At 49.9% G+C, this 17,721-nt stretch overlaps 1 protein-coding gene across 1 annotated transcript in view; it reads right to left on the minus strand.

The window, feature by feature from the left end:
* The window catches only part of GDPD4 (glycerophosphodiester phosphodiesterase domain containing 4), a 39,642-nt gene extending 24,758 nt beyond the window's left edge, over nucleotides 1-14,884 (minus strand). Inside the window, exon 1 of the mRNA XM_063150441.1 lies at nucleotides 14,823-14,884. The gene's annotated coding sequence lies outside the window, so the exon portion shown is untranslated. The remainder of the gene's footprint in view (nucleotides 1-14,822) is intronic.
* Nucleotides 14,885-17,721: the final 2,837 nt, after the last annotated feature.

The following is a 17,721-nucleotide window of genomic DNA, read 5'->3' on the forward strand; positions in this document are numbered from 1 at the left end:
CTTGGTGGTAAATTGCAACCAGTGTAGTGGCAGTGAAGCAAATAGGACAGGGACCAGTGCTAGGTGAAGAGTGGCTCACCCAGCAAGGCACTACTGGGACTTCAAGGAAAGATTTAGCAAAACAGTTTTGTGTGGGCATGTAAAGAAGCCCCATTATACAGCTCTTCTTTGGAGTTGAGTTAGTCAGAGATGTTTTTCTCTTGCATTAAAAGTGCCATCACATCCTTGAGTCCACATCAACCATGTTGAAATCCTGGAATACCTAACAACAATCATTTAAGAGGAAGAATAAACAGTTTGCTGCACTATACACATGGATGAAACAGACGTACAAAGGGTTTGGAAATAACTCAGATCCCCATGTGACTTTGGAGAAATCAGTGCATAAACCCTTGCAGACTGGCATCTCCAAATAACTGACCAGTTTGCAGAAAGCACAAACAAATCAGAGACATCAGACACAAGTTAAAACAGAAAAGACACTCCTCTTGTACCCTTTCCAAATGCCCAGCCTATTGGCAGCTGGAGTACAAGGAAAGAGGATGGAAAAGAAACAGAAAGGGGGTTCAGTTTGGACCAATACTAATTGTGCAGCACTAAGAATGTCATACCCTGGATGCCTTCCTGAGATAGATGTGTCTGTCCATCCAGGACAGTCATAGGGAACCACACACCTGGATGCTTGGATGTAGTGGGGTCAAGCCATCCCTAGAAGCTCAGCAGTGCCAGATCCTGGCACCAGCAAGTCACCCTTAGTAAAAAATTGATGTCAGTCTCATGTGGCAAGATGGTGATCCTGCTCTAGAATTCCCAGAGCACAGCTGGGGGGATGTGGTGCACATGACATCTGATCCGGCTGGTTTTATCAGCCGGCCTAAAGTACACCTGGCATAAACCCAGCAATTCCCAAGTAACAGCCACAGCTTTTGAATATATATTTAACAGATGAGCCTTCAGAGCTCTTACCAGAGGGTTGTCACATGCCATGGGACTGCAATATTTGTTACCTCCTAAAAGGATCCCCAAAATATGAGTTCCTGTATCACCAAAGCACAGCATCTATTCTTGCTCAGCCCTTCTCCTTCAGCAATAGGAATTCAGGACACTGGACCAAACCCATTAGTTTTGCTGTCAAGGGGCCATGACATTTGTTACTCACATTCTCAGGTGTGGGTACAAGGCTCACACATCAATATTTGTCTAAGAGCACACAGGATTTGACAGGAAAACAGATTATGGAGATCCTGAAACCTTGCCCACATCATCTGTCTGGCTACAGCAGCATGCCAGGTGTTAAACCTAGGTGTTAGCTTACCCCTCATGAAATTGTCAGTGATGGAGATCCCACCATCTCTCAAGACAGGCTGAACAAGTCCTAAATCTCTTTATAATTAAAAGCTGGCAGATTATTTTCCCCATGTCTTGTCCCTTGTATTACAGTTAAGGACATTACTTCATGCCTTGTTTGTCATAGATACAGTGACAGCTTAAATTCTTCCTCCGTTTACTCACATATGGATGTCTCCTCTTAAACCTTCTCTGGCCTCAACGATCCCAGCTTTTCTAGTCTTTCCTTGTAGATTCCTCCTCCTGAGACTATCCCTGTATGGAGTGGATAGTCACCCGCTATTTGGGATTTCTGTGGCAATTCCCATGGGTTTTGGCACACAGTAGCCACAGTCTGTCCAGGTTACACCTGCTCACCCATAGCACAGGCTACCTGATACCTGTAGCATCCAATTTCTCTCATGTATCAAACATCAGCTGGCCTTGAGCTTCTGAATGCTTAAATAATTCACCCTGCACTCACCCCCAGCAGAAAGGGAAAGGTGTTTTCAGCTTCATCACACAGTGACAGAATTGTTTGGATTGGGAGGAATCTTAAAGATCATTCCACTAGACCAGGCTGCTCAGAGTCCCATCCACTCTGACCTTGATGTGGCATCCAGGGATGTGGTATGCAAAACTTCTCTGGGCAATATTAGAGCTTCATCTCAGAGTACTTGTGACACCAGTATAATTAACAATTTCATTACCTCCTCCCTTAGTTTTTCCAATCAAGTCACCTCTCCAAGCCCATGTGTTTTTGGAAAATGGACACCTCATTGCACCAGAGCCTGGGGAATGAGGGAGACAAACACAGCCTGCTGTCCACAACCCCCTCCACCAGCCTCCAGTCCTCTCAAGAACATCAGGCTGGCCAAAAGAGAGCAAAAAAAGATGCCTTTCTCTCTGGCATCCCCTGAATCCCCACTGACCCCTGTCCAAGCAGTATCACTATGGCAATAACACCTTTCAGTACCAAGAGATTGAAAAAACACAACTTGTGAACTGCTTTCAGCTCTAGCTTCTGCTGGCATCCATCTGTCCCTCTGTCTCTATCCTTTCCCATTTTTCTTCCCAGAGACTTTTTACCTCCTCTCCCAGCCTCCAACAGACAGAGTGATCTGACTCAGCCGCTCCTTTGAAGCCTGCAAAGGGCCAAAGAATTCTACAAAGGCCATAATCTTGGACTGAAATTTTATCTTGTCAAGTAGAGAGGACAGATGTTCTCTAGCACATCTCCACTTTTGACAAGGGCAGGGAGCAACAGGACAGGAGGGAATGGCTTCAGACTGAAAGGAGGTAGGTTGAGATTAGATCTTAGGAAGAAGTATCAGTGAGCTCTTGTCCAAAGCAGAAACCATCCTGTCAATTCCCAGATCACGGTTTGATCCAAGGCTTCTGCTCCCTCTGGGCATACAGGGCTCACCTAGCAAATGGGAGCCTTTGAGCAGCTCTGCCCACAGCTTCAGGGACTGCTGGGTCTCTGCTGAGGAGTGAAGCACAAGGCATGCGTGAGGCACTAGACAAAAGGGGATGCTTGCATGGAGATGCAAAGGAAAGAATTGACAGGGAGAGAGAAGACCAAGGACAACTCACCAAATTTGAGGCTGCTTCACTCTTAAAGCAGTGACTCCTAAGAAGAGCCCATCTCCCTCTACAGCTCTGCAAGATTCATGTGTTGCAATGCATTTACACTGTGCTGTTGCTGGTATCAGCAAACAGTCAGTGGCAACTCCTAGGACACGTCCAGCAGAAATCCCTCTTAAATGTGCCAGGTCCCACAAGAGAATGAGGAAAACAAAGACAGACACAAGGACAGTCAGAAGGGTGCTTCTCAGTTAAAATGTATTCATATCTCCAGGCACTCCATTGTCCTCTTAATATGTGTCCTTCTAAACAGGCATCACTTATACTTCTGCATATTTTCCCTGGTCTCTGCCCTCAGGTTCATCTCCATCTTCTCAAGTAATTGTGTTCCATTTAACACAAGCTCCCTCCTTACCACTCACCCACCTTCCAGCTGCTCCATGACCCTCTGTCCCATGGTTTCATCCTTCATGGTTTCATCCAAGGTAAATTGCCAGTCTGCTGCCACAGCTGGGGCAAGGCAATTAGAAGCCAGAAAAACTTTATAATTCCCAAGGTCTGGCTGAATCTGCAGCACCTCAGACCACATCAAACGCTGATACATTGGAATTCACAAGCATCTGATCCCAAGAAAGAAGATATCGCAGTAACTGGGCCCAACAACCACCTAAGGGGCAAACAGCACTGAAACAAATGACAGATGCAGAAGCCAAAAAAACCAGTTTGGTCCTGGGCAGGACTTAGCAAGAGGCTTCACAGTCCTTGCATCTAGATTTGAAGCACAGTTCTCTTAAAATTCAGAGATCGTCTGCAATTCCTGCCCATCTTTACCAGGCAAAGTTAAATGGAAAGAGAAGGGAAACAGCAAACTTGCATCCATTCACTGGAAAAGCCATGGGAGCAAAGAGCAAGCAGGTAAACATGCATCAGTAGGATGCAAAGTTTAGAACTCCTTAACAAGTGAGGCATGAAAGCAGTAACATATGTTTTTCTGCTCCATAAACCCCGGGGACTCCAGGTTTTTCCATGGCAAACAGAGACTGCTCACAGATAAGAGCCCCCATAAGCACAGGCAGTCAGACAGGGCTGCTGCTTTCCCACTGCTTGGCAGAGAGTGAGCAAAAGCATGGGAAATAGCCTGGGGGGATGAGAGGGGAAAGAGAAGGAAAGAAAAATCAGGAAACATGTTCAGCCACACAGCCTGAATGCTGAAAGCACTGAAAAGCGGAACCTGCTTGAGAGGCCAGTGCTTAAGCAAGGATTAAAATCTTCTGTCTTTTTGGGTACTGGGGCTGGAACATTCATCTTCCAAGGGGCAAAGGCACGGCAGCCAAATCTGGCATTGCCCTGTAGCTTTTTCCCTTGGGGCCTCTTGAGCATTTCTTTCCTTTCCCCTGCACCGAGGTGTCCCCACACCATACCTAACAACGCGGGGGGCTGTGAGGCACGGGGTGTCCCCACACCGTACCTAACAACACACGGGGGGCTGTGAGGCACGGGGTGTCCCCACACCGTACCTAACAACACACGGGGGCCTGTGAGGCACGGGATGTCCCCACACGGTACCTAACAACGCGGGGGGCTGTGAGGCGCTGTCGGCGAGGCGGCGCGGCGGCGGCCGCGGTACGGCCGTGGGGGGGGACGGCCGGCTCAGGCTGTCCAAGGGGGAACTCCTCGCTCCAAGCCGAGCAAGAGCAGCGGGAGCGGGAGCACCGCAGCGCCGGGAAGCTCACGAGGCCGGGAGCGCCGCGGCGGTTTGCAACCGGCCCGGGCAGCGCGAGCGGCGGGGCCGGGGAGGGGCGCGGGACCGGCGCGGGGCCGGCGCGGGGCCGGCGCGGGGCCGGCGCGGGGCTGGCGCGGGACTGGCGCGGGACTGGCGCGGGGCGTCTCTCGCGGGCAGCGGTTATCCCAGCGGTTATCCCAGCGGTTATCCCAGCGGTTGTCCCAGCGGTTATCCCAGCGGTTATCCCAGCGGCTGTCCCAGCCGTTATCCCAGCGGTTGTCCCAGCGGTTATCCCAGCGGCTGTCCCAGCGGTTGTCCCAGCGGTTATCCCAGTGGTTGTCCCAGCGGTTGTTCCAGCGGTTATCCCAGCGGTTGTCCCAGTGGTTATCCCAGCGGCTGTCCCAGCCGTTATCCCAGCGGCTGTCCCAGCCGTTATCCCAGCGGCTGTCCCAGCGGTTATCCCAGCGGCTGTCCCAGCCGTTATCCCAGCGGTTGTCCCAGCGGTTATCCCAGAGGTTGTCCCAGCGGTTGGCGCAGCTCCAGCACCGGCAGCAGAGTCCGTTTCCCCAGATGCCTCGAGCCGAGATGACCATGAGGGGACCTCACCCCAAGAGTCTGCGGGGAGGATGGAGCCAGGCTCCTCTCGAGAAACTGGAGCACAGGTGCCGGAACGTAGGAAATTCCTCTGGCTGCCCTGGAGGACTCGACCACTGCCCAGGTGGCTCAGAGACCTTGGCACAGAGCCCAAGACCCCTGTGCCTTTGATTTAGCCTTTGGAAGAAACAATTACCAACCTTATATGAAGAATTACGAGCCACAAAAGTTTAGATAGAATGATACTGAATTTATCACAGGGTGAAAAATAGATTTTTTGGGGTTTTTAGAATGGGGGTTCAGGAGACAAGATGGAGGAATCTGGTAATGTCCAGCCTTTCTCCTTCTTCTTCTTGGCCTCCATCCTCTGCTGTGATGTTGGCACTTTTAGATTGGTTTAGAGTAGAAGCTCACTGTCTAACATAGGTGATAGGTATTGGAAAGTTATTGTAAACATTGTACACGTAGTTTTTAGTATAAAAAGACAACGCCACCTCTGAGGTGGTCAGTGTGCCTCAACCTGACCTGCTAGACAGACCTTGGTGGGTCAGAGAAAGAATTTTATAGATAAGATATAATAAACAACCTTGAGAACGGGAATAGAAGAGTTCTGAGTCCTTCTTATACTGCCAGGCTGGGGAAAGAGACTTTCTAATGCATCTCAGGGTCACTCTGAGCAGCTAAAGTCCTGAGACACAGGAAGATCGACCTGAGCAGAGGGAATTACTTCTTCCCTGTGCAGGAACAGGCTGCCCAGAGAGGTTGAGGAGTCTCCCAGTGGAGATACTCAAGAACCACCCCATGCAATGTGCTCTAGGGTGACACTGCTTGAGCCGTGAGGTTGGACCAATGACCCACTGAGGTCCCTTCCATCCTGACGTGTCTTGGTTCCATGATTCTGTGGTTGCAGGTTCTTTCCAGATCTTACAAATACATTTCACTGCAAGAAGAGGGTTGGGCGAAAATAATTACATGGGCAACAGGAGCCACACGAGGGACACACAGAGATGCTCATTTCTCAGCCCCTGAGCATGGCCAGCTTCTCCTAAGAAAGTAGTGATGCCCACTCAGCCCATTCCACTGTTTCCAAGGGCTTTGGAGAGAAAGTGAACCCCATGCCAGGACTGGGAGATTCCTTGAACCTGAGCTGCGCCTCTCCAGTACCTGCAGCTCCTTAGCCTGGAGATTCCTGCCATCACTCTTTAGGGCATCACTTCCTGGCATTTCCTCTGGGATTCTTTCACAGCATCACACCAACAGGAGCAAAGGAGTAAAACCTCCTGGCAAGCTGCTGGTTGATCACCGTCACCATGAGCTGCACACAGATCTTGCCACTAGCCAGAAAGGCCGACAAAGAGCATCCCTTAATCCCTGCACTCTGCCCAAGGCTCTGGATCACAGTCTAGGATCCCTTTTATTTGACTATCATCTGCCTTCAGTTCTTTTTCAGGAAATTAATTAATTTTCATTTCCTGAAACCCAGGAAATGAAACAAAAGATCAAATAAAATAAAGATAGTTGTAACCTCCCTATGATAAAGAATATAATCTATATCCTCTCCCTTGCAGATGATAATTATAATTAATCAGTACAACCTTCTGCAGTTTCTTGATAAGCCCTGCCTGGGATCCCAGGGAGGGTGCAGCCTGGGACAAACACGAGCAAGGCATGTCTCGTGCATTGCTTATCTCTTGGCTCCTGAGGTGGAAGAACACAGCCATCAGCAGAAAGAAACCAGGGGGCTTCACATGGGAAACAACCAACACATGTGCGTGTAGAAGGGGTTAACAAGGAATTACAGCTCTGCGGCTGCGGGGACAATGCTTTTCCATTCCATTTGTTGTAGCACACCTCTAACAGGCTGTGGCTGTGGCTTCCAAAGACATGGAGAGGTTTCCACCAAGGTTCATGCCCTACCTTTTGCAACATCCCACCACATTTTGAACAGACAGAAATAAACCGTCCCATTTCAAATAAAGACTGCCAATGTCCTGTATCTATTACACAGGAGGACATCCCCCATCACAGAGGACATCCAGCAGGAGCAGTGCTGGGAATGGGTGGGATGTGGAATGGGTGGTGTGCCCTGCCCAGCCACATGTGCCTCAGCTCTGCGTCCATGCTTTATGGCAAGATCTTCTCAGGCAACCAGTCGATATTCTGAGGTCAATTTGAGAAGCTCTTGAGGAGCTCCCATGGCTAAGAATGAGTGATGGCTAAGAATGGGTTTGGAAACACTGCTGCAGCCCCAAATTTCTAAACACACTCCTACATGGTGAAGTAAGCCTCCCTCCAAGGTGAGATCTATTCACCTTGAAACAAAACCCAACATCAGCCATGAGAATTTAGCATACAAAAGGCATCTTAATCCCTGGTTTTATTCCAGAGTGATCACCATAGAAAATAAAGCCATAAAGTTGAAACACATTTTTGCACAAGGCACATTTTTCCTCTCCCAAATCCCTTCCCCAGGACTGTTTAGAGTCTATTTCTTCAAGATACCTCTCTCAAGAGTCTCACACGATCAGAGAACAGCAGCACATCTCCTGTGAAGACAAACTGAGAGGGTTGGGGCAGTTATTGACTTTAAACTGAAAGAGGGTAGGTTTACATTAGATATTAGGAAGAAATTCTTCACTGTGAGGGTGGTGAGGCACTGGTACATATTTCTTTGAGAAGGATGGCTGCTCCATCCCTGGAAGTGTCCAGTGCCAGTCTGGATGGGGCCCTGAGCAACCTGATGTAGAGGAAGGTGTCCCTGCCCATGGCAGGGGGTTTGGAACAAGATCTCCTTAAGTTTCCTTTCAACCCAAACTATTTTATGATTCTATGTTTGAAGCATGTTTGTCCTCAATGTGCAGTCCCCAGAGATGGCTCATTATTCACAAGCACTGCAGAATCCTTGTTTAATCATACTTATCATCATTAGAAATCACAGCTGCTTTGCTTCGTTTTCAAAGCACTTTGCAGGCTACATTAACAAATGTGTGCCCAGGAAATTACTGGCCAAGTTTCAGACCATTTACAATGGGTTTTATACAAATGCTTTCAGCTTCACATGGAAACAGGCAAGGGGAAATCATCATGTTTGTAAAAGGGTCTCAGAGAGCTACAATAGATTTTCCCTCTCGCCTGCTAGGAGCAAAATGAGTGTTTTGAATAAAGCTGAATAGTTGCTTAAAAAAAAAAAAAAGAAAATAAAAGAAAGAAAAAGAAGAGGTGGAGAAAAGTTTTTTACAAATGCCATGTCTTTGGCTGGACTCAGGCATAATCTGATCCAAGTGTTCTTGGGTACATGGGCACTTTTCCAGCATTGCAGAAATGAGCATGACAGACAGGTATCTTTGGCTCTGTTGGTGCCAGACCCCTCAGCAGAGCCTTTCCTCTGTTTTTGACCCTAATCAGCCTTCATATACCTCATACATAACCCATTATCTTGGGTTATACAGCACTTCTTACCTCAGTCTTGGGTTCCCACCCCAAAAGGACAGAGCCTTTTGGGGAAGCCAGCACTCTGCCCATTGGCAGTCCAGGTAAGCAGAGGCAGAAAGTCTGACCCCAAAAGGGATCAGGAACAGCTACCTTCCATCTGTGATCACACAGAGACCTTCCAACCCCAGCTCCAGATGGCAGCAGCGAGATGTCCACATCTGGGTGTCATTTTGCTCACTCAAAGAGCGAATCAGGAGCATTGCTGAGGTTACACCTCCCCAGGTCAAGCCTGAAAACAGAGACTCAACATGACCAGTCTGGGGTGAGATGCTGCCCCCACACTTCAGCGTGGTCAGCAGCAGAAGGGAGGAGTTTTGTTGTCACTGTGCCTGTGGTCAGGCAGTGTCACCAGCAGCAATGTGTGCAGTGGTTCCCAGACAGCCCCGTGCAGCACGTGGGCACAGCCCCTGGGTGGCCCACAGCTTTCCAAGAAGTCGCTCTCCCACCATTGAAAAGCCACTGTGGGGAGGCAAAAAAGAAAAGTGCTTCCACGCCTCAAAGCCTGCCTGGGCGGGAGGAGGAGGAGGAATAAATCCCTCAGAAAAAAATTTAAAAAGAACTCAGAAAGGAGGGAAATATTTCTTTGAAGATATAAATCCTACTTTGTGCATTTCAGCATGCCCTGGCTCGGGTCCCTCTCTGCTCCTGGGAATGCCTTAGTGGCTCTTTGTGCCTTACTGTAAAGGGGAGATGAGGAGATTGGGACACAGTGTGGGGGACCCTCTCCAGCCCCACAGCTCCACCGAGGGCTGTGCATCACCCCAAGCTTCATCTCCAGAGGAAGACTTCATCCCTGAGCCAAGAGGGGAGAAGAAAAGAAGTTTCCAGATTGCGTACCTCTGCTCAGCAGCTCTGCAGAGCACTCTTCAGCCTGGACAAAGGACAGGGACCCTGGACAGACACTGTGCTGAAGTCCCCAGTGCTGGCCCTCCCCCAGAGTGTGGGTGTTGAAGTTCCAGCCTTGGAGAAAAACACCCTGAAAGGAGGGGAGGAAAGGATGCTTTCCATGCCACCAGACAGAAGCTTATCCACTTGGTCATTGACAGTATCCCAGTGCATGAGGGCTAGACAGCTTTTGCACCATAAGAATGTGGGGCTGCTGTTCTCAGAGAAAAATCCTTTTCAGCTAATTAAACACTGCCACAATTCTGCATAAGCCAACTCAGAAAATTCTGAGCTCATTTCAGAGCAACCAGATATTCTGACACACAGATCTCCTGACCTAACCTCTGACTATGGATGCAGCAGAGCCATCACACAGAGCCTCAGTTTCCCAGTTCAGGGTTGTGCCAACAGTGCCACAAGATCAGCAGGTGAGGATTGTATGGCTCATTTAATTTCATCCATCTGCTGGTGTGAGACATGGAGTTTGCTTAGCAAAACAAGAAGATTAGCACAGACAACCCATGGGCAGAGCCTTGATGGAACTCCTCGGGGCCAAGGACATGCAGAACAGTTAGATCTGTTGGATCAGCACTGAGCAGCACCCACATTCCAGCATCCTGGAGGAAAAAAGGGATTTCTTTAGCTGAGAGCTTGGGGCGGGTGTTTTGATTCTTCTTTTGGCCTTCCTGGAGGACTGGTTAGAATCATGGAATCATTAGGGTTGAAAAGTCCTCTAACATCAAGTCCAGCCATTAACCCAACACTGTCAAGCCTACCAACTAAATCATGTCCTCAAATGCTACATATACACATTTTTTTCCAGGTGATTGTACCACTTTCCTGGCCAATCTGTTCCAATGCTTGAACACCCTTTCAGTAAAGAAATTTTTCCTTAAATCAAATCTCAACCTCCCATGGTGCAACTTGAGGCCATTTTCTCTCATCTCCTCTGTGTTGGAGTGGTACCCTGATTGCCCAGAACAGCCAGCAAAAAGAAATGGACACAACCCAGCTCATGCAAGGGCAGATGTCCAAATAGGCCAGAAGAATGGTCTCACACACATCCAGAGTGCCAGGGCATGAGCCTGGCCCAACACGAGAGGGCATTCATCGCTTAAACCCAGCAAACCCTGCCAGTTCACCTTCAAGGAACTCCTGCATCCTGGCATGGAGAGCACAAGGCCACAACTGCCGGGGGGGTGTCATCCCATTGCCATACAAAGGGACAGCCACAGAAATTCTGTATGTGGGGTGACATGAAGCAGTCACAGGGACCACATGCAAGGCACCAACAGGCTGATTGAGGGCATTAGTACTTAACCCTACAGTGCCTCATTTTCACAGAGGGGCCAAAAACTCACTCCCCCATCCCCCCAAACAGCATTCACCATGAGTTGCAAAGGAATATAGAACAGGCTCAGCCTGTTGGTAACAGATTGCCAACTGGCAGCGGGGAGGGAAGGAAGAGGTCACAGCAGCAAAGCACTGAGAAGAAGGCTGGAAAATCTGAGGGATGGAGAAGATAAAAGGGTTGGCGTCATTCACCTGCATTTCTTGCAAGGATTGGGTTGTGCTCAAGGAAAAACTTGTTAAAAGCTTTGCAGGGAAAGAGAGCTCTTAGGACAGAGGCACCATGACCCCACAGAACCTTTCTGACGGCTTTGAGGCATGAATCAATTAAAGCAATCACAGAGCAAAGGTTAATCAGTAGCAAGTACATCTTAAGAAGTAAATAGTCTTTTAAAAAGCAACTGCTTTTGCCAATTCCCCCCTCCCCGTTTTCTAAAGTGTCTTTTATTTCTCCAGCTCTGGAGACCTTCCAAAGTAAGGTCAGTGGTTAAGAGCAGCTGCCGAAAGGACCAGACGGAGTCGGTGGCGGCAGCCGGGGCAGGGAGGACTGGGCCTGTGGTTGTCACAGAGGCTCAGTGCTGCAAAAGTGTCTCAGGGGGCTGAAAACCTTCCAGGGCCTTCCAGCCTAACTGGAGCAGATGGAAGCTGGAGAAACTGCTTACAGTTCCATTGGAGAACAGAGGAAAAGAAGCAGTAGCATAAGGCAGGGACTAACTCTAAAGCCCTTCTGCACAAGCAGTGAGACTCCAGTCTGAGGCTCCAGCAGGCCTACAGCAATGCTTTGAGCTGCTCCTGGACCCTGCCCTGCTTGCAGACATGTGCTTCTTTCTTCTTGCACCCAAAACTGGAGCTGACGTCAAAGCAGCCCCCCCAGGCAGCAGCACAGCCTCATTCACACATGTGCTCATTCCCCAGCCCTGCCCTCTTTCCCTGCCTGCTGCTGTTCTCGTGCTCCCTGCTGCTATTATAGCACACCACCACCACGGCTGACCTCTCACCCTGCCACCTTTCCTTGCAAGTGTCCATGAAGGAAAAGAGCTGGCACACTGTGGTGGCCCCAAGAGCTTCCCTTGGCACCAGAGCAGCAAGGATGAGTCCCAGGACAGGGTTCCTCATCTCTCTCTTGCTGCAGCACCATGTGCACTCACATAGGCTACAACTGCTCAGCCACCAAAAGGACCTGGGCCATGAGCATGGAGAGTCATTCTGACCCTGACTGCAGGTTTTCATTGTGCTTAACACATCATCTTCCCTGGAGACACCAGAAGACTGGCAAACCAAACAGTGACAGGAGAAAATGATCAATATGAGACCAGGACATAGGCATGTTCATAAAATCAATGTATCACAGAATGGCTTGGGTTGAAAGGGACCTTCAAGATCAGCTGGTTCCAACCCTCTGCGATGGGCAGGGACATCTCACTGTTCAAGCCTCTGAAATGTCACTGTTTCTACTTTCCTCCTCTTTTTCTAGAGAGAGCAAGAAATATAGCAAATGCCAGTGTCCTGCTGGTGGGGAGAATAACAGGGAACACGACATCTGTTGACTGGGATTTCATAAAATGCCAAGCCCTCGGCCACCAAAAAGCAGCCAGCTGTGAGTCCTGCCTGAATGCTGCTGGGAGAGCAGTGCCCAGCCCATGAAGAACAGGATGAGGATAGGATGCTGAGGAGAGGAGCACCTGCAGGCTGGATGCTCAGCTCCCTCACACCCTGTGTCTGAGGCTGGAGCAGAGGGTGCAGTGTGGAGCCAAGCCTGTGCCCCCTCAGGGCTCATCCTGCCATGGAAGCACGGCCCAGGGTGCATCACAGGTCCTGAATCCAAGCTGCTCTCCCCACTCCAGCTCCTTTCTTTCCCTTCAGTGAGATCTGTAACACAAAGGATCCTCTCCCACCTTTTATGCTCTCTGCTCATCTAAAACACAGCCCAAGACCCTTGTTTGCTGCACACCACAGAGGGCTCTGGGGCAGTTCTACAGGCCAGGACATAGCAGGTCACTCCAGGATGGGGCACAGACCTCTTCCTATGAGATATCCTTGGGCATGGCGTCAGGTCTGGACCAAAGCCAGGCTGTTGCTGCACATGTGCATGGTGTTGCAGGGAATGACCACTGCAGAGCTCCCTGCAGCCTGTCCCCCATGGAAAGCCACCAGGCTGGGGCTTTGCCAATGGGCAGGATCTGCTCCACACTGGAGCACGTGGGTCTCAGCTGGTAAGAGTCGCTTCTCAAAGTGTCTGCACACAACCAGAAAGGTTTGCCTGAAGGAGGGCCTCTGGGTTTGCAAAGAAAGGAAGGTCATACTGTCAAAGGCCCACAAACTTCTGGGGAAAAAACAAACAAAAAAACCCAACTTTCTCTTTTATTTTAGCTGATACTTTATCACACTAAGCAGAACTGCTTGGTAACAACTTGCACAGAGGTACATAGTGAGCTGCAGGCATTCTCACAAAAAAGCTGACACAACTAAACTTAAAGAACTGTGTTTCCATCACCAGAAATGATACATCAAGACACCGTTTGCTCACCTCCTTGGTCCAACGTCATGGCAAAAGGAAGTCCCAGGACTGGTCACGACAACAAGCTTTGTGTTTGTATTCTCTGCAAGGATTTCAAGTTGCCCTGAAAATCTTGCACAACTTTTAGACATTTCAGTAGTAAAGTAATAAAGAAAGTGGCAGCTTTGTCTCCCTTCGCATTGAGAACAATTTTTAATTAAAATCCAGCTGGTCTCGTAGTATATTATGCCTGTCCTTCCTGTTAAATGCAGCTTAAAATCTTTAAGGAAAAATCTGTAGGAAATTATTTCTGTTCTCTCTTGTCCTTCCACCTGGTATCATCTCTCAGAACTTATCAGGGGAGATGCTGCATTATCAGGTCAGGATTCCCAGAGAAAGTGTGAAAGTGAAGGTGATGTACACCATGGGCTGGACCTCCAGCTAATCCAAGTTTGCACTTTGCAACTGAAAGTTGTCCCAGTGCCAGTCCCCAGGTTCACACCTGCTCAGCGCCTGATGCTGAATTAAAATTCACTCTTTCTTAGGAGTGAGAATTCCTCTGTTTCACTGCTAATTGTGGTTATGCCTACAAATAATGTGGCAGCGTTCAGACAACAGCAGCAGCCTAAAGCCAGGGTCAAATCGTGTTTCAGCTGCAAACCGAGCTGCTCTCCAACAGTTGCCCATCAGAGCTCCCGGGGTGACTGCAGCATCAGGGCAGATGGCAGACCGTAGTGCTGCTTCCAGCCTTTCTATCCAAGTCGTGATTATTTACAGCTGTTCCCAGATGTTCCCCTTTCACGGGTTATTTGTTCCTGAGTCAAGCTCCCCGTTCACACGCTAGGCAAGCTCAGGGGAAGAAAGAGAGAGGCTCCTTTCTCCCTTTTACTATGGAAACAGCCCTTTATCCCAAGGATTGCCAATGCTCAGCCGCGGTTTCCCTCCCACACTGCCCCGGCCACGGCGACCCCAGGAGCCGCTCCCGCCTCATCCCGGCCCCGCTCATCCGCTCAACAGGTCACAGCCCGCTCATCCCGGGAGAAGCGGCACTGCTGGCCACCTTCCCCTCCTCCCCAGCGATCCCCCAGCTCACAGATCGCCCCCTTGCCTCCCCTTTGCTCTCCTTTCTCCCTGTCCCCCGGCTCTCCGCGCTCCGTTTCTCTCCCCAGCCCGGGCGGGAGCCGGGTCAATCTCCCGCTGCCGCATCCCAACCAACGCACTCAAACATCCACAGGCAACAAAGGAAAAGTGACAAAAGCCTCGCCAGCTCGGTGCTAACTCTCAGGGCAAGCAGGGCAGAGGGGGCAGGGGCGCAGTTCGGCGTCAGGAGCATCCCGGGAGCCGGGAGGGAGGGAGGCGGTGACTCACCGCGCCGGGAGCGCACGGACGGCGATTGCTGCTCTGGGGCTGCCGCGTCCCCTGCCCGTGACACGCCGGGACGCCAATGGTGGCCCCGCTCTGTGACACCCGCTATTAGAGAGGCTGCTGGAGCCGTCCCTCCCACGGGAGGAGGGGCCAGGACAGGCTCAATAAATTCAGTCCCCACGGATGGAGAAATTAAAATCTCGCCGTGGGACGCAGACAGCTGCTCGTGGCACGGCTCTGGGAGACACCCGGGACTTGGGGACAAACCTGGGATTGATTCATTTACCCCTTGCCCACCCAGAATAGGAGAGGTTGGTGTTCACATCCCACCTTGGCAGAATTGAGTGCCAAAAGGATGGGGTTTGAGGAAATATCCCAGAGGAGATCTGGGAAAGATGTGTCATCGCTGACCCTCAGAATTAAAACTCCTGAACGTCCTCCATGAAAATATTTTCCACAACTGTAAGCTACAGGCAAGAATCCACTGCACCAGATTTCTGAGCAACCCTGAGTGCAAAACTGCTTATTTTACTTGGGGTTTTGCGTGGTTTTGGGCTTTAATATCTAAATCCTATTAGAGTTATAACTTCCTTTGAAGGGGGAGGAGAGGGGACAGCAGGTACAACAAAAGCAGGTTGGATTTTGTAACCTCCAATGCACCCTGGGCTTTCAGAGAGGCAAAATCCCATAATAAAGTTTCTCAGGATAGGAAGCTGCACAACCTCATGCAGATCCCCCTGCTCCATAAAAGCTCTTCACTGCAATAGAAGCTAAACAAACATCCCCTCCAGCCCTGGAGAGCCCTCTGAAACACCACTGGTGCCATTTTTCCATCCCCGTGGTTTCTCACTTTGGGATTTTTCTTGTTAAAGACAGATCAGGAGGTCCCTCAAAAGCAAAATCAGTAAACTGCCCTTGGAAACAGAGCAGGAATGGGCAGAAGGAATGGTCCAGCACTTTTTGTGCAGTGCACTTTCCAAAGAGAAACTTTTCAATAGAGGGTGAGCTGTAGAGGTGACAGCCTGGTTCACTCCGAAACTTAACGATGAGCAGAAGGCATAGAAGAGCTCCACTTTGAAATCTTTCCTTAGCTAATCTTTCCTTAGCACTTGGTCCTAAAATAACATCACTCTTCCTGTGGAACTGGGAGAATTGGAATCAGATAAATGCAAGACGTGAAGGTAGAAGCAGCTGGTTCTATTGCTGGTGGCTCTCCAGCTAACACTTGGCTGTCTGGAGCAAAAATGCACGGGGCTGTGTGGGAGCCTCCAGAAAAATTAGTTGCTTTGTGGTCTAATTCCTGGAAATGTGATAAATAGGGCAGGAGAGGGTGAGATTTAGAAGACTGGTAGCACTAATGGGATTTAGGAAGCAGCAGCTTTTCCAGGTACCCTGCAGTTTTAATCTCCCGGGTTGATCCACTGGATTTTTCTCCTTACGTATTTGGGCCGCGCTGAGCCCAGCTTTGTCACGGGGCCACACTGGAGTCCCGAAGGTCCAAGACAAGGGTAAGCATGGCATGGGAGTGGCTGGAAGGCTTAAGGAGTAGTGGAAAGCATAGAGAGCATTTTGCTCTGCCTTTGAAGACAGTAGTAGGGTCAGAAACTCCCCAGAATAAGTTCTGAAGGGCCTTCACCATCACCCCTATTCAGGCTGCCATTCTTCCAGCTGCTGCATCCTCACGGTGTGGATGAACCCCAAGGGTTACATGGAGATAAACAGACAGGGTTGAGCAACATCATCAGCCCAAAAAAACTCTTCAGTGGAGATAAGAGTCTGAAAAATGAAAAAGCTTATTAAAAGCTCTACCATAGTCTTACCTCCTAAAAGCAAAAAAAAAACCCAAATATCTCTGTTCTCTGCCCTAAAATATCCTGGTTTTACTTTCTTCTGGGCATACACATGCAAAGCATTCAGCACCAGTTTGCTCCCCAAACCCCTGGCAAAGGACTGATCAGCTGGGCAGACGCTGCTCCGGCTTCAGTATTTCAGCTCAGAGTTCACCAGCTTATCTCAAGCACAAAGTCCTCACCCAGCGTTCCAGTCAATGTCCTAGACCTGCCAGAAACTGCCTGGAATAAAGGATCTGCTGGGGCCCTGCCACCAGCAAGTCCAGCCTTGGAGATTATGAGTCCATAAAGGAAATATCTGCAAAGGAACTGGTGCTGTACAAACCCTTTCCAAGGGGAGAGAGGGCAGGTCAGCCTTGAACCCAGTGAGTTCTTCCTCTGTTTGTGTCAGGAGAAGATAAACCCAGGGCAAAAATGGCACAAACAGGGAGTGGGGATGGTGTCCCTGCCCAGCTGCCAGCCACATCATGGAGGATTTTGTTGGGAAATGAACAAATGTTCACACACTCCTACCCTAGGTCCTCTCACAACTCACTGCCTTGGCAGCACGAGGGGCCGGTGTGTGTCCCCATCATGTCCCCCATCCCACTCAGCACACTGGCCCAAGGAACAGACCAACTTTCAGAGCAGGGACTCATGCAGGTAACAATGTCCCCACGAGATCTGTGATAGAAATGGCACAGTTTATGGCAGTTCCAGGAAAGATACGGGAGGTGGGGGGAGAAGGAAGTGACCTGAACTGATCCAGGCTTCAGACCCACAGTCAGGGAAGAGCAGCATCTGCTTTTTCCACAAGTAGTATCCCACCAAAAAGCAGAAATGTCAGTCCCAAGAGGCACACAGGATGGGCTGAGGGGGAAGAAAGGGACCCTGGCCAGCTCCAAGCCCCATCTCAAGAGAGCAGAGGCTCCTCCAGCCCCTCAATGCACAGCATGTCCAAGAATAAAGATGTTCACAGTCAGTTTCACATCAAGCCCCGGGGATGAGGCTGCAGGGGAAGGGGCAGGTTGGGAAGTCCTCTTGCCATCTCCCAGCCTGAACCACAGCTCCAA

The sequence above is a fragment of the Melospiza melodia genome, chromosome 2 (assembly GCF_035770615.1).
Source record: "Melospiza melodia melodia isolate bMelMel2 chromosome 2, bMelMel2.pri, whole genome shotgun sequence".
In the NCBI taxonomy this organism is placed as follows: Eukaryota; Metazoa; Chordata; class Aves; order Passeriformes; family Passerellidae; genus Melospiza; species Melospiza melodia.